Here is a 13,443-nt window from a genome sequence, read left to right as displayed (position 1 = left end):
TTACCTGTCTAAAGCCCTGTTTGTTTACAATCCAGAATTTGGCTGAAAGCTTTACGTGCAACTTCAAGCTTCTCTCCCCTGAAACTGGGAGAAGTATTCTGCTCTTTTACTTTGTGTGTAAGCATGGGAGCAGTTCAGCACTATGAATGCTAGCTTCTCTAGCTGGAAAAGCAGTAGTGTTCAAAATGCCTGTCTGACATTGTAGCTTCATTCAGCTGTTTTACTGCCATTTATGATAGTTACATGTTACCACAGGTTGCTCTTGGAGACACACAACCTATGTGCCAGTATGTTAGTAGGTATTCCTGCCTTCCACCTCATTGCGGTATTGCCAGTTTCCACCAAAGATGCATGTTTGGCCAATTTTTTATCATTTAAACTGTTTGTAGGTGGACTTAAAACTGACCATAAATGGTGAGGAAAACTAATTTTTCAGTTGTGACAAAATAAATAAAATGCAACTAAGAATTTTGCACCCCTTGCATTATAAGCAGCAAAAGACACATCGCATACTTCTGGCAGCTGCTGAAAGGCTCCTGATGCATGACAAAAAGCTTAAAATGTTAAGTACAGCATGTGTCTGTCTATATCTTTTTTTTTTTTTTTTATTTTTTTTTTATTTTAGTCTTTGTTGTGGGTGTGTATATACATGCATACATATTTTGTTTTTATTGCATCGTGACGACCCATGCCTGGAGCATTCCTCATAGGGACACCCCTTTCTTATTGCCCTATCAACAGGACGATCAAATCAGTGGTACTCGTTATTCCAATGAGTCTATTACTGACAACGAGTATATAGACAAATTCCGATTACTATAACAGCTACATGGATTAAATGCAGACTTACAATAAAACAAACCGAGGACATTTCTGACGACACTGCCATCCAGAACATCGAAATTGCAAACTTAGTGCATGCTGGCACTTCGCTTTGACGTTGCAAAACAGAGCAACAATGAGATTTCTGAATTTAAAGCGGCAATGGGACAATTTAATCTAAGGGTTAAGATTAGGGTTAGGGTTATGCACCGACTCCTACCATTGCCACTTTAAATACAGAAATATCAATGTCGCTGTATTATGTGACGAGAAAATGAAGTACCGGCATTTACTCTGTTTACAATTGCACTGTAGATGTCACGGTTGTCCGAAATATCCTTTGTTTTAATGTAAGTCTTCTTTTAACTCATGTCGCTGTTAGTTGTCGTAATTATTTTTTTTCTCTGCCAGTAATAGACCTGTCTGAATAACGTACCCATCCCCAATCAAATGGGTATGTTTATGAGTCGTTTGTCACCATGGCCAGGACTTTCAATTTGACCTAGGCCAATAAGGATTTAAATAATACTGCCTTGTGGGGACAGCTTCAGGTATTCCGGCCGCTTGAGGACATCCATACACACAAAAACACCTAGCCACGGCTAGTCAAATAGGTTATAGTCATGGACAACCCATTACATATAGATTCAACTATTTTTTTATTTCTCTTTATAACTGTTTACCGGTTCTTCATGTGGAATTTCACAGCTAACCAGTTCCGATGCTCTGTGTGGATGACTCGGCCATGATGCATTCAACGTAGTCATGCATTTCAGGCACTCTGCATTTCTGATTAAGCTTCACTGTGTACTTCTTTATGGCATTGACCTAGTCTCTTATCCAGGTTTTTTTTCTCACTCTTCTTTATGACCTGAAAGAAGCATTGCAGATTCTGAAAAGCAGAGAAAACCACATGCTTTGAGTAGCAAAACCTGGTGTTCCACCAACCTTTGGATGCCTTGGCTGTGCTTTTGGTCCAGTGTTGTCATATCCTTACTTTTGTTAACTTTCTGAAAGGGAAGTGTTGACTGAATGCATTCCTGCTTGTTTCTCTGGTTCAGGGGATTGTTCATTGTTTGATTTGTCACTGTAGCTAGACTGGTTCTAAAGAACAGATATATAAATGACCGATTTTGAAGGTAAAAATGTAATCCATATATCAGATATGAGACGTTGAACCTACTCTCTCGATCAGTGCTCATCTCTTACAAATTCTGGCCTTTGATTTCAGCCTGTCTACCCCTCTCTAGAAAGCCAGTGAAAACTTGCTGATCTTGGCAAGTTGAAGTAGCTGCTGGGAGGTGGTAATATTGCTGGTGCACCCTTATGTCATGCCCAAGGAAGTCTGCCAATGTATCCAATTCTGTGTTTAGGTTGAGATTTCTTGAAAGAGTGGCAACATGCTTTCAAAGGTTCGTGGAAGACAGTGTTTGGGGACTTTTATCTCCACATTAATGAACAATGATGTATGCAGTCTGAGCCTCTGAAGCGTTGGGACTTGCAAGCGTAGACATTTGCAGCGGCCACTCCACATTCTTCACAGTGTTTACTACATGTAATACGTTTGATAGAATGGTCCATCTTCAAAGGGTTAGCTCTTCTGGCATGTAACAGTAGCCTTTCTAGTTCTCGAAGTTTATGACGGATGTACTTGTGTGCCAACATCCGATCTGACCCGGTTGTACAGATGCTACCGCATCTGCCGTTTTTAAATGGTGAATAAAATTTAATCTTGGGTCATTTCGCTCAAAAGCTTCCAAAAGCCACAGTTTGTCAGGTGGAACAGGCTAAGCAATGACAGAGACTGGACTCTGTATTTGCCAGGTTTGGGTTGATCACACCTTTTGGTTTAGCTTATATTTCTTCATGTGTCACCACAGGTGTCTTGCACACCAGCCTTGGCAAACAGCATAGTGCATGAAACCTTCTGGAACCATTTCTTTTTCTGGTTGTTTGCATACAATCAGACCACTGTGTCCTGTTCTTATTACCTTGGAGTTGTGTGCAAAATTACCTCCATTCTGAAAATGTTCAATTTGAATGCACATTTCCTTCAAGTGCTTAAGAAATTAAAGTGTCCAGGAAACTTCAGTCTCATTTTGTTGAACATGCTCGATATGCCGGGCTGGTTTTGAGACTCACACTTTTTTCATGTAATGGGCAGTATTGCTTTATGTTGTACACTTTTTATGGAAAGTGATTGGACGGACATGCATCAAATTTTTGCCCTTATGTGTTTAAAACAATGCTGCCATCCAGTAGAGAATTGTTGTATATAAAACAAGTATATGTTCTTTCATTTTGTTCTGCAATGATCCCGCAATGGTGCCTTGTCTCTGGTATCTGAGCCACTCTGCTCGTTTCTAAACCACCAAATCTTTTTTGTAGTATTGCAAACTGACAGCAAATTTTCTACTAAAAATATATAAAACAAGCATTAATTTTCATATATTTCTATATTTAACAAATGTGTACATTTTAAATACACATTTTGATACAGCAAAAAATTTGTATTTCCAAGAAAACCTATTCTGATTATAGAATACATTTGATTTTCTTTTTTTTTCCATCCTTAAAATTATTGTAGTTCATGACCGTTCAGAGCATCAGTCACTGACATGTTAGGTGAATTTGTAATATAAATCCTTCCTCTATTAAAAGACTTGAAATTATTTGGTTTTGCATTGACACAATTGACATGTCCAGTAAATCTGTTCTGTGCAAATCCAAATACTGAAATTTCTGTCAGTTGGTCTAGAAAACCAGTTTTCTAAAGAGAGAGAGAGCTTCATTTTACCATAATATAGTGCATACTAATAAACCTAAGGATTATACATCACATGTACACAAGGGCATAGTTTGTATGTATTGGTTGTGGCAGTCTTGGAGTGTTACTTGCACAACAAGGCAAATGTAATTCATTAAAAATAATATAATTTTAAGGTTGTGCTTTATTGACTATAAAAATATCTTTGTTGAAAAATATTTGCTTGGAATGATTTCAAGCCAGTATACTAGGTAGATATGACTGTCATTTTTTTCACAACATGACATGTTTTTAATCCCTAAACTCCAGGTTGAGTTTACAGCCTAAATTCCTTTAAAAAAGCAATTGAGTTTTGCCCATAATATTTTAGGGATATTTTCTGGTTTCCAGGCGTGTTCCTTTGCCAATCTTCTGTTTTCAATGGCACTTGGTGAAGGGGTTCCAGCGTGTCTCATTTCAAGCTTATGCTAAGAAAATAGAGTTCTTCCAATGGCGCCAAGTAAATCCGATCCAAAGAAAAGGTCGCTTTATCACCTTGACCAACATAAATGCGCAGTTGTTCAACTTTTAAAATGCAGTTTATTTGCTTAGTCTTGTACTTCACCTATGAGACATACACAAAAAGAAATTTAGTTTTACACACCCTGTTTTTCCTTAACGTTTTGAAAACTCTTGCACTCTTAATTTGCCGCTGCTTGAGTATATTATATATTAGTTGAACATGGCACTGTGCAGAAAGCATATTCAAAATCAGACTCAATGTGGTTATTTGTATGAAGAGAAATCACATAACCGAACTGTAACGCACGGTTTTAATCATACTTGCCAATTCTCCCGGAATGTCCGGGAGACTCCTGAATTCTGGGTGGGTCTCCCGGACTCCTGGGAGAGTATGACAGTCTCCCGCATATGCCCACTTCCTAGTGAAGTGGGCAGAATTAAATCCAAAATGCCGCGATTCACCAGGAATCGCTGCATTTGATGAGTTTGCGTCATTACGTCATGGGGCGGGGCCAAAATGACATAATTTTGGGAGCCCCGCTCCCTGCACGCCCACCTGCCCCCGGCAGCTCCCGGATCATACTTGCCATAAGTTAGCAAGTGTGGTTTTAATTCAGCGTATGCAAATAACTTTACATCTAAGGAATGGGTTCTATAATGTTTGCACCTATTGCCTGTGGAGGACAGAACTTTGCGTGCTGATAGAATATATGCATGATGATGTCACAAAGACAGTTTTTCACAATGTTGTCTTTTTTTTGTTTTTCATTTGGTTAGTTGATACTGTAATCTGCAAGTTTCATTTTAAAAGTGGTATTTTGATCTGCTTTTAAGTCGGACTCTAGTGTGGTTATCTGAAGAGAGAGGTTACCTGTTGAGACCTGTGTTTGGCAGGCTGGTCAGGTTAGCTTTCTCCTATCTCCTATGTGTCCAGTCTGTGTCATGGATACAAAAGGGTGCTTTGAAGTTTCAATACCTAACTTCCAACTTGTCTCATTTGGTCGTTTTAGTTGTATGCATGTTTAGAACTAAAGAATCCACTCATACCGTCTGTATTTGGATAAAGATCTGGAGCTCTATCTGTGTGTCGGCGCCTTAAGGCCTGCCATGGAGCACAAATTGGGCATTTGCAGACCCGCAAACTACAGCTACAGCTACATCTACAGATACAACTTTTCAGAAGTCCGTGTTAGAAAATTGCACTGTGGCATGTCCCTTTCTTATCCATACCTCCCTATCCATTTCCAGTGATCAGAGAGAGAGCATATGAGCATTTGGCATTCCCAGAGAATTTAAAGTCATCCCACTAATAAGCACATTCCATCATTTTAATTTGAAGATACCCACTTAACATTTTCATTAACAACCTCATACAGTATTTAAATTTTATTTCCTTGCTTAAGGTACATAGAATTCTTTTAAAATGACTAGTATTTTGTGTATTGATAGCTGTCTATTCTGGTGGTTATTAATTTGCAGTTCATGGTGGATCATCAGAGCAGCTCACAGGCTTTATTTAGCATTAACTCTTACTCTCCGTGAACAGTCCATACTCATGGTAGAGATTTAGAAGAGGGGAGGGGTGAGAGCCATTCACTTAAGAAAACAACAAAAAAGGAAATAAAAGCAACCTTTGGAGAAAAGGCTGATTCAGTGCACATTGCCAGACCTCAGACTCCTTTGTGACTGCTGAGGCAATAAAATAAGAAGGAAGAGGGGGGACACATGTGGAGACAAGTTGTATACAGAATTCTCCAGAATTCCTTGCCATGTGCTCATGCTCTATTTTTCTTTTAACTTAAACTTTTCTCTTATCTCTCATCCCTTTTCACCTATTTGAACAATTTTCCCTTTATTCATTCTGCTTACATGTGCATGTTTTATTTTTTTTCTTTCAAGAACGGCGTCATTTGTAAGGAAATGAACATGTAGCTCTCATGTACAATTAGTTTTTAATTATTACAGATTGTCATTTCCCAACAGATCATGTCATCTGTGCTTATTCCTTTTATTTATTTATTTTTGCCTTATAGATCTGCAAGTAGATATTTCTAACTTTGCGTTTATTAGTTTGGTTGTTGTTGAAGCTGGACTTGTATAGTCAGTCCATACACATGTAAGTTATTATGTACAGCTGGCTTCAGAAAATGTTGCTAGCACTTATAAGTGTTTTGTATCTTCATTTCAAAAAGGAGAAACAAAGTCTTAAGAGTCTTAAGGCTTATTGATCTGCATTACGCGAGCAATCTGCTTGTCTATACATTGTCTAGCCGTGGGCGGATAATTTGTCTCCAGCAACAGGTTATGCAGTCTTTTACATCCTTAGGAAGGATCAAGACCACATTCAATGCAAGATATTTTTAGTTATTGTTATTTCTTTTATTTATAGATTTTGCTTTGGTGCAGAAAGAGGCAGTTGGATTCAATTGCTACTTGTCAGTATCAGACATGTAGCAAGTTATATTGTTGGGTAAAAATATTTTATTTTTATAATCTTATGAAATTATACATTACATAAACAAATATTACATATATCGACACTTTAAACATATCTGACATGTATGTGCGAACACCCATCAATAAAACATATAGTGCTATGCTGAATATTTTGAAGGCTTTGTGGTAGTGGGATGCCGATGAACATCAATTGAGGCTTTTTACTCTTGGTGAGTGATCAAAACACTGTTTGACTGTTAAATATTTGTTAAAAGAAAATTTACAGCTTTAATGGTAGTAAGCAAGTTATTGCAGAAGCTGGAATGCTATACTGTCCTGTTTTGATTACAGCTAATATTAGACGCAATCATGGCCCTTTCCCCATATTTCTGTCATGGCATCTCTTTATCTGTGAGCACAAAGTATTTTCTCAAGCCTTATATTTTTAATTCTTATCTGTTTATTGCTAACCAGTTTTGCTGCTGATGCAGAAGTGTAGTAGTCTTGTCAAGTCTGCTTTTTTGTTGACGTAACCTTCCATATCACATTTTTCTCCTTTTTTGAAATGGAAGCCCAGCCCAGATTAATGGGTATGATCTGATTATTCAACAGTTAGTCTTGCGTATAAACTTAAAGTGCAGATATCAAGATATCGGGCTCAAACGCTTCAGTTCAAATGCATAATATTAGGAACCTAAAGGAAAAGAAATACTGTCAGCAAATCAACAAAACAATCCATTGCATACCTGTCAAAGTGCTAAAAAGCAGATGCAGTAATTGCTATTTGAAATCCTACATATAAATTTGCCTTGCTTAGCAGTTGATATCCGTAAACTGGGTAACTTGGTAGAATACTTCTCTAATAGAAGAACATGTAGCGATAAACATTGCTTATAGGACTCAGAACTTTTTATATTTGTATTTCCCTATTTTATATAAATGTTAAGGTATGACTGTATAAAAATTATATGAGTAAGTGGTTGCAGAGCTGACTGGTTCCATTTTTGCCACCCTTTTCCCTAAATCCCTGTGTCGCTTCCAAGAGTTATCCTGACAATCTAATTGGTAAGTGGTGTGGTAAGCCTCTCACAATACAGCATACTTGCCTGCTCTCCCGAACATTCCGGGAGAGTTGGCAAGTATCCCACATACGGCAACTTGCTCGTCAAAATAACGCGATTTGCGGTGAATCGCGTAATTTTGGCCCTGCAGCAAAAATTGCATTTTGTTGTGGGGGCAGGGCCAAAATAGAACAATTGACACCACCCCTCCCGCCCTCCACCAAGCCCCCTGCTCGGGATTTCCGGTAATTAACTTTTCAAAGTTTGGCAAGTATGCAATACAGTATTTTTATCATTGGTGGAGGGTATGATGTAATTAGAGGTGCAAAAAGGTATGACCGAGCAGACAAACAGAAGGACATTTTGTAGGATATACATATGCTTCTGTCAGGTACAGTCTTTGCTTTGAAAAAAAAAAGAGACCCAAATTGTCCGTGTTCTGGAAACCCAAGAGGCAGTTCCCAGTAGATCTTTGTGTATCAAACAATAAAGAGATTCTACTGAGGGTCCCGATTCACAGATTGCACACGTGGCCTAAAATACATATGTACAAAGATAGCAGTGACTTGCTTTGAATATTAGCAAACAGATTAAATATTGGTTAGATATGTGATTATGGACATAACAGCTTTACAATTTTGCTAAGATGAATGTCAGCGGGTAGAATGGGACAGATTATAATCACAACTTAACTTCAAACCCTTATAATAGAGTTGTATCATTTTTCGTCTTGCCTTTTAAAGAGCGTTTTTGCCAAAACTCGTATGTTTATTTTAAAACTGTCTGGTGATGTAAAATACTAAAGCTGGGGGAGTGGATATTATCTGGTATTCCATGGATGTGGTTATGATGATGTTTATACAGCATAACTGGCTGCATGCTCAGCTCCTGGCACATGGCTTGTGACTTAAGGCTGGATGTTCTCATCATGTCCAAATGAAACACTGTACCGAGGAAATGCTTGCAGCAGGAAAAAGGAGTATTTAAAATGAATTTGAGAATGTCTGGAAAACCTGTCTGCATTAACTCTCCTAACTGCCAAAGGAATTTAAATCTTGTTTCGTTTTTGGTTCCACTCTGCGAATAAAACTTACTGTTGTCTGTACTGGTATCTAAACATTCAGAGAAAATATTAATTTAATTTTTGCTTTTAAACTCCAACTTCTGTGTGGATGCCCAGTTTCTTATTTTTGTACATGGTAGAGAGTCAGATAGCATCATGTGTTATGGTAAAAATGTAAATAGTATGTGCAGTGTGGCAGAAATTGATAAATAAGCCCAGCAAAGTAGTCATGTGCCCCTGTTTCCAGAATATACAGCCATGTGACCAGCATAATAACATGCACTACATAGTCCACACCCAGTGTCGGACTCGCCTGCCGGGCAGCCGGACTATCCACCGGTAGGCCTGGCAGGCATGAAGCTCCGCCCCCTCTGCTGTTAGGGCGGAGCTAACGGCACACTAACAAGCTGGGTTTTTTTTTCAAGTGCCAGCGATCGGCTTCTTTCTCCCGCATGTTGCTGTACCCAATCACGCAGCTAACAGCATCCGATGCTGCTCTCACATCTCGCCACATTTCACATCTCGCGTGACCACACTAATCACATACAGCGCGCCTGCAGTGACAGTGCAGCTAACAGCGTTGGATGCTGTTAGCTGTGTGTGAAGATGACAGAAGCGCCGGCGTCTGGAGAGAGGAGGAACAGAAGACAGCAAGGTAAGTGCATCTTGTTAAATGTCAGGGGGTTGTGTGACACATCAGATGTGGAGGGGAGATGACTAAGGGGGATTAATGAACAGGCCAATGGGGGGATCTTATAAATTGGATATGGGGGGATTAATGATCTGGCTAGTATGGATTGGATAGGGGGGATTAATGGAGTGAAAATGGGGTGGTAATGAACTGACTATAGAGGGGGGGGGGGGTTAATGAATTGGATAGGGGGGATTAAGTCTGAATATCCAAACAGCCCCGACAGTGAGGTGCAGTGGGAGGACATCTAAATAAAAGTAATTTTAATCTTCGTTTACTGATCCTTAATTCAAATGGCCCACATACTAGACAGACTGCAGCACTCATCTCTCCTGCCACTTTCCCAATGCCAGCAAGTGCACTTAAATGTTAGAAGTGAATGGCCATGTTCAGCCTCCATGAAACTAAGGTCTGGCTGTACAATCATGAAATATTCACACAGAGACTATATAATAACAGACCGTTATAAAGATGACTGTGTGGGTATATATATATATATATATAGATATAGATATAGATATAGATATAGAGATAGATATAGAGATAGAGATAGAGATAGAGATAGAGATATATAGATATATATAGATATATATACGAGAAAAGTATTCAGATGCTTGACCATTACACCAGCAGGGAGGAAAAAGCAATGGGGAGGTAATGAACTGGCTACAGGGGAGGGGAGGGGGGGTGGGTGTGGGGGGGGGGGGTCATTAACTGTCTGGTGCGGGTTGATAAAAATGACAGGAGCGATGAATTGGCTGATGGGTGAGGTGATGAAATAGCTTGCAGGGGGCAGGATCTCTGTATTATGTGGCATTTTTTTTTTTTTAAACAGAAGAGAGCATGGCAGAGTGTGCAGGGGGGGGGGGCAGGTCAGCATGGTAGACTGTGCAGGGGGGAGGGGGGGCCAGGTCAGCATGGTAGACTGTGTAGGGGGGTGGGGCAGGTCAGCATGGTAGACTGTGTAGGGGGGTGGCAGGTCAGCATGGCACAGTGTGAAGGGGGGCCAAAGCAACATGGCACAGGGTGATGAAAGGGGGCCATGAGAAGGGGGGAGCAAAAGCAGCATGGTGGGCGCAGTGTGATCATAAGGAGGCACAGCATGGGGATTAAGGGGCACATTAGTGTGTGTGATGGCACAGCGACTTGTGGCAATGTGTGTGTGGTAGATGGTGGCTAAGTATTAATTGTGGGTCTATTGATTTAACGCCGGGCTGGTTGGAATTTTCTAAATGTACCCATTATTTTTTCCAAATAAGGGCCCCCAACATTCCAGGATCCAGACAAGCCGCAACTAAAGAAACCAGCAGCCACAGGTGGTAAAAGTGACATGAACAGGTAGGACAGTCTGTCAAATGTTCTGAGTCTAGTGCAGGCTTGGCTAACCTGTGGCACTCCAGGTGTTGTGAAGCTACAGCATACCCTTCCAGCAATAAGCTGCTATATATTGGCAAAGCATGCTGGGGCTTGTAGTTTCACAACACCTGGAGTGCCGCAGGTTAGCCAAGCCTGGTCTAGTGGGACAATACCGATTTTTGGTGACTGTCTAATCTAAGAGGCACGGCTAGACTGTGTACTCTTTATACACACACAGCATTCTTTATATACTACACTATGGTGCTAGCTGTCTTTCGTGGGCTGACCACTCCCCTTCTAGTGTCAGGTCCTGCCTCTATGATGGCTGGCCACACCCCCTCTGGTGGGCCCCTAGCGTTGCAGTCCAACGGTGGGCCCTTCATGCCGCAGTCCGACACTGTCCACACCCACCATGTACAGCCCTATCAAAGTGCTGCCAACAGCCTCATGAACTTAACATAATGGCTCCTGCCTAGTCCCATGTCAACTGTGGTAGTGTGTTGCCGAGCATAACAAACTCATGCCCACTATATATAGTGGCATGTCCATCATAACATCTTCATGCTCCTCATACGTCATCCCTGTGCTCATCACATCCACTTTATTTTCACCACGCATAGGTCCATGGTGAGCAGGAGGCATAACTACAGTGTGTGCCAATTACACACTACTACCCTGTGCATTTAACAGCTTGGAAGCCACCATAGTATTAACATCTTGCCCCTCTGTACGTGATGCCTCCTAGTGTGGAGAGCCTAAGGTGAGGAAGCTCTACAAATTAATACATTGAAATGATAGGGGTTTCTAAACAATAGATATTGTAGTATTGTATATAGAGTGTGATTATATTATGCAGTGCTGTACAGAGACAATGTGGTAATTCACATCAGTCCCTGCATACAATCTAGATTCATTCACCCACACTCTAGTAGCCATTTTGTCAGAAGCCTACCAGTATTTTTTTGCAGTGTGGGTTTTTACACAGGGAGAACATACAAACCCCACAAAGTTTTAAGTCCCTGGTCAGAATGAAATTCATGACCCCAGCACTGATGCAACAATGCTAACAACTGTGCCACTAATGTACTTTGAAGCATTAAATTCATACTGAAATAGAATAGCTTCCATTTGTCACAAAGCAACTGTGGTTTTGAATCTGCCTCGTGGAGGGTACCATGCTGGTGCCCTTGGCCATATAGAGATATAAAGTATTCCTAGATTTTCAGTATTTGTATTGTCCAGGGCTCTGGTTAAATAATAATTGATTCTTACTGTACAATGCTGTGCTATACACTTTGTCAGCATTTAGGGTTTTTGAGTAATTGAAGTAAGGTTATTCCCTTGCGTCATTATTGTGTAATGAGGCCAATTTACATAATCCTTCCTGTTGTATCTGTAGTATCAATCTAATCTGATCAACCATCCAATTTATGTGTTCTGCTAGCAATGTTAATTTTGTTTTCTTAAGATTTCTCTTGTGCTTTGACAAGAATTTGAGTTTCAGGGCTTTATAGGCTGTTTTGTAGTAGCAATACAATCACTAGAATATATGTGTATGCAGTTAGTAATGTCTGCAACAAAATTACATTCCTCATCTCGATTCTACTCAGTTACAGCGTCAAGTGGTGCATTGTGGAAATCATAGCCACTATATTTTAAGATGCAATAATTACTTGCTTGACCTTAATCTATAATGGTGTACAGACTTGTCAAGTGTAGCAGATCATAGTTTTGTGATTTGATATCACCCACTGCCTATCTTCCTGCTATCTCCAGCACAATGACTGATCCATTTTATTGAAACAATAAATTTCCAATCCAAAGAAAAACTTCTTGAGTATAAAAAATTCAGTATGGCTGTCATAAACCAGGCTCACTCGTAGCTCTCAGCTCTCGGCGTGTCATATGAAGGCAGATGGTGGTGAAGGAGGAGGATTTTATGATGCACAGTGCAGATGGAGCTCAGATGGGCATTGCAAAGTACTACATCGTGTGCCATGTGACTTGTTGCCATGGTAGTCACATGAGACATTGGAAACTTTGCAGAATTATAAAACATTAATATCATTCTGGAGAAACAAACCAAGGAAATATGGTACTTACCAAGGTTCCTCATATAGCCTGCAACTGTGATTTATGTTACAAGAAATGCACCTCAGTTTATTACGGATCTGTGGTTTAATCAGACACCAATCATCATCAGCTATTTATATAGCGCCACTAAATCCTCAGCGCTGTACAGAGAACTCTCATAGTCCCTGTCCCATTGGAGTTCATAGTCCAAATTTCTATACCTTGTTTTAGTGAAGAATCTTGGTGGGACTTGAAGCAGATTAAGAGTTGGGGAATTAAGGATTGGGGCCAACTGGGCATAAAATAAAGCAGTAAGGAGGGAGGGGGCTGCCAGAGCAGCAATAGGCATCAATCTAAATGTTCTCAAAAAGGTTCCACCTACTTGTGTAAAGTTGGCTATGTTGGAATGTCTTTGTGGAGATAAACATGTAAAGGGATATTGTTCATGTGGAGTACATTATGTTTCTGGTAAAGTAAGTAGTGTATGGATTTTGTTATCCTCAAAGCAGTGGACGTTTCTAATCAAAATATCAAGTGCTATGTCTGTTAATCAGATCTATCATTATAAAGTGTACATATTAATGCCAGTGTACCTTGTTCTCATCATTCAGATACCTAGACTATATGTTCATTGATTATAAAGAGCTGATTTTATCAGACTATACTTGGTATT

The 13,443-nt window shown here is 39.9% G+C and overlaps 1 protein-coding gene across 2 annotated transcripts in view; it reads left to right on the top strand.

Annotated features, from left to right (window-relative positions):
* The window catches only part of BMPR1A (bone morphogenetic protein receptor type 1A), an 83,460-nt gene that overhangs the window by 55,837 nt on the left and 14,180 nt on the right, over nucleotides 1-13,443 (top strand). The window lies entirely within an intron of this gene.

This window comes from Mixophyes fleayi, chromosome 6 (genome assembly GCF_038048845.1).
Source record: "Mixophyes fleayi isolate aMixFle1 chromosome 6, aMixFle1.hap1, whole genome shotgun sequence".
NCBI classification, from domain to species: domain Eukaryota; kingdom Metazoa; phylum Chordata; class Amphibia; order Anura; family Limnodynastidae; genus Mixophyes; species Mixophyes fleayi.
The sequence above is the reverse complement of the archived record's forward strand: the minus strand, read 5'-3'. Positions and strand labels throughout refer to the sequence as shown.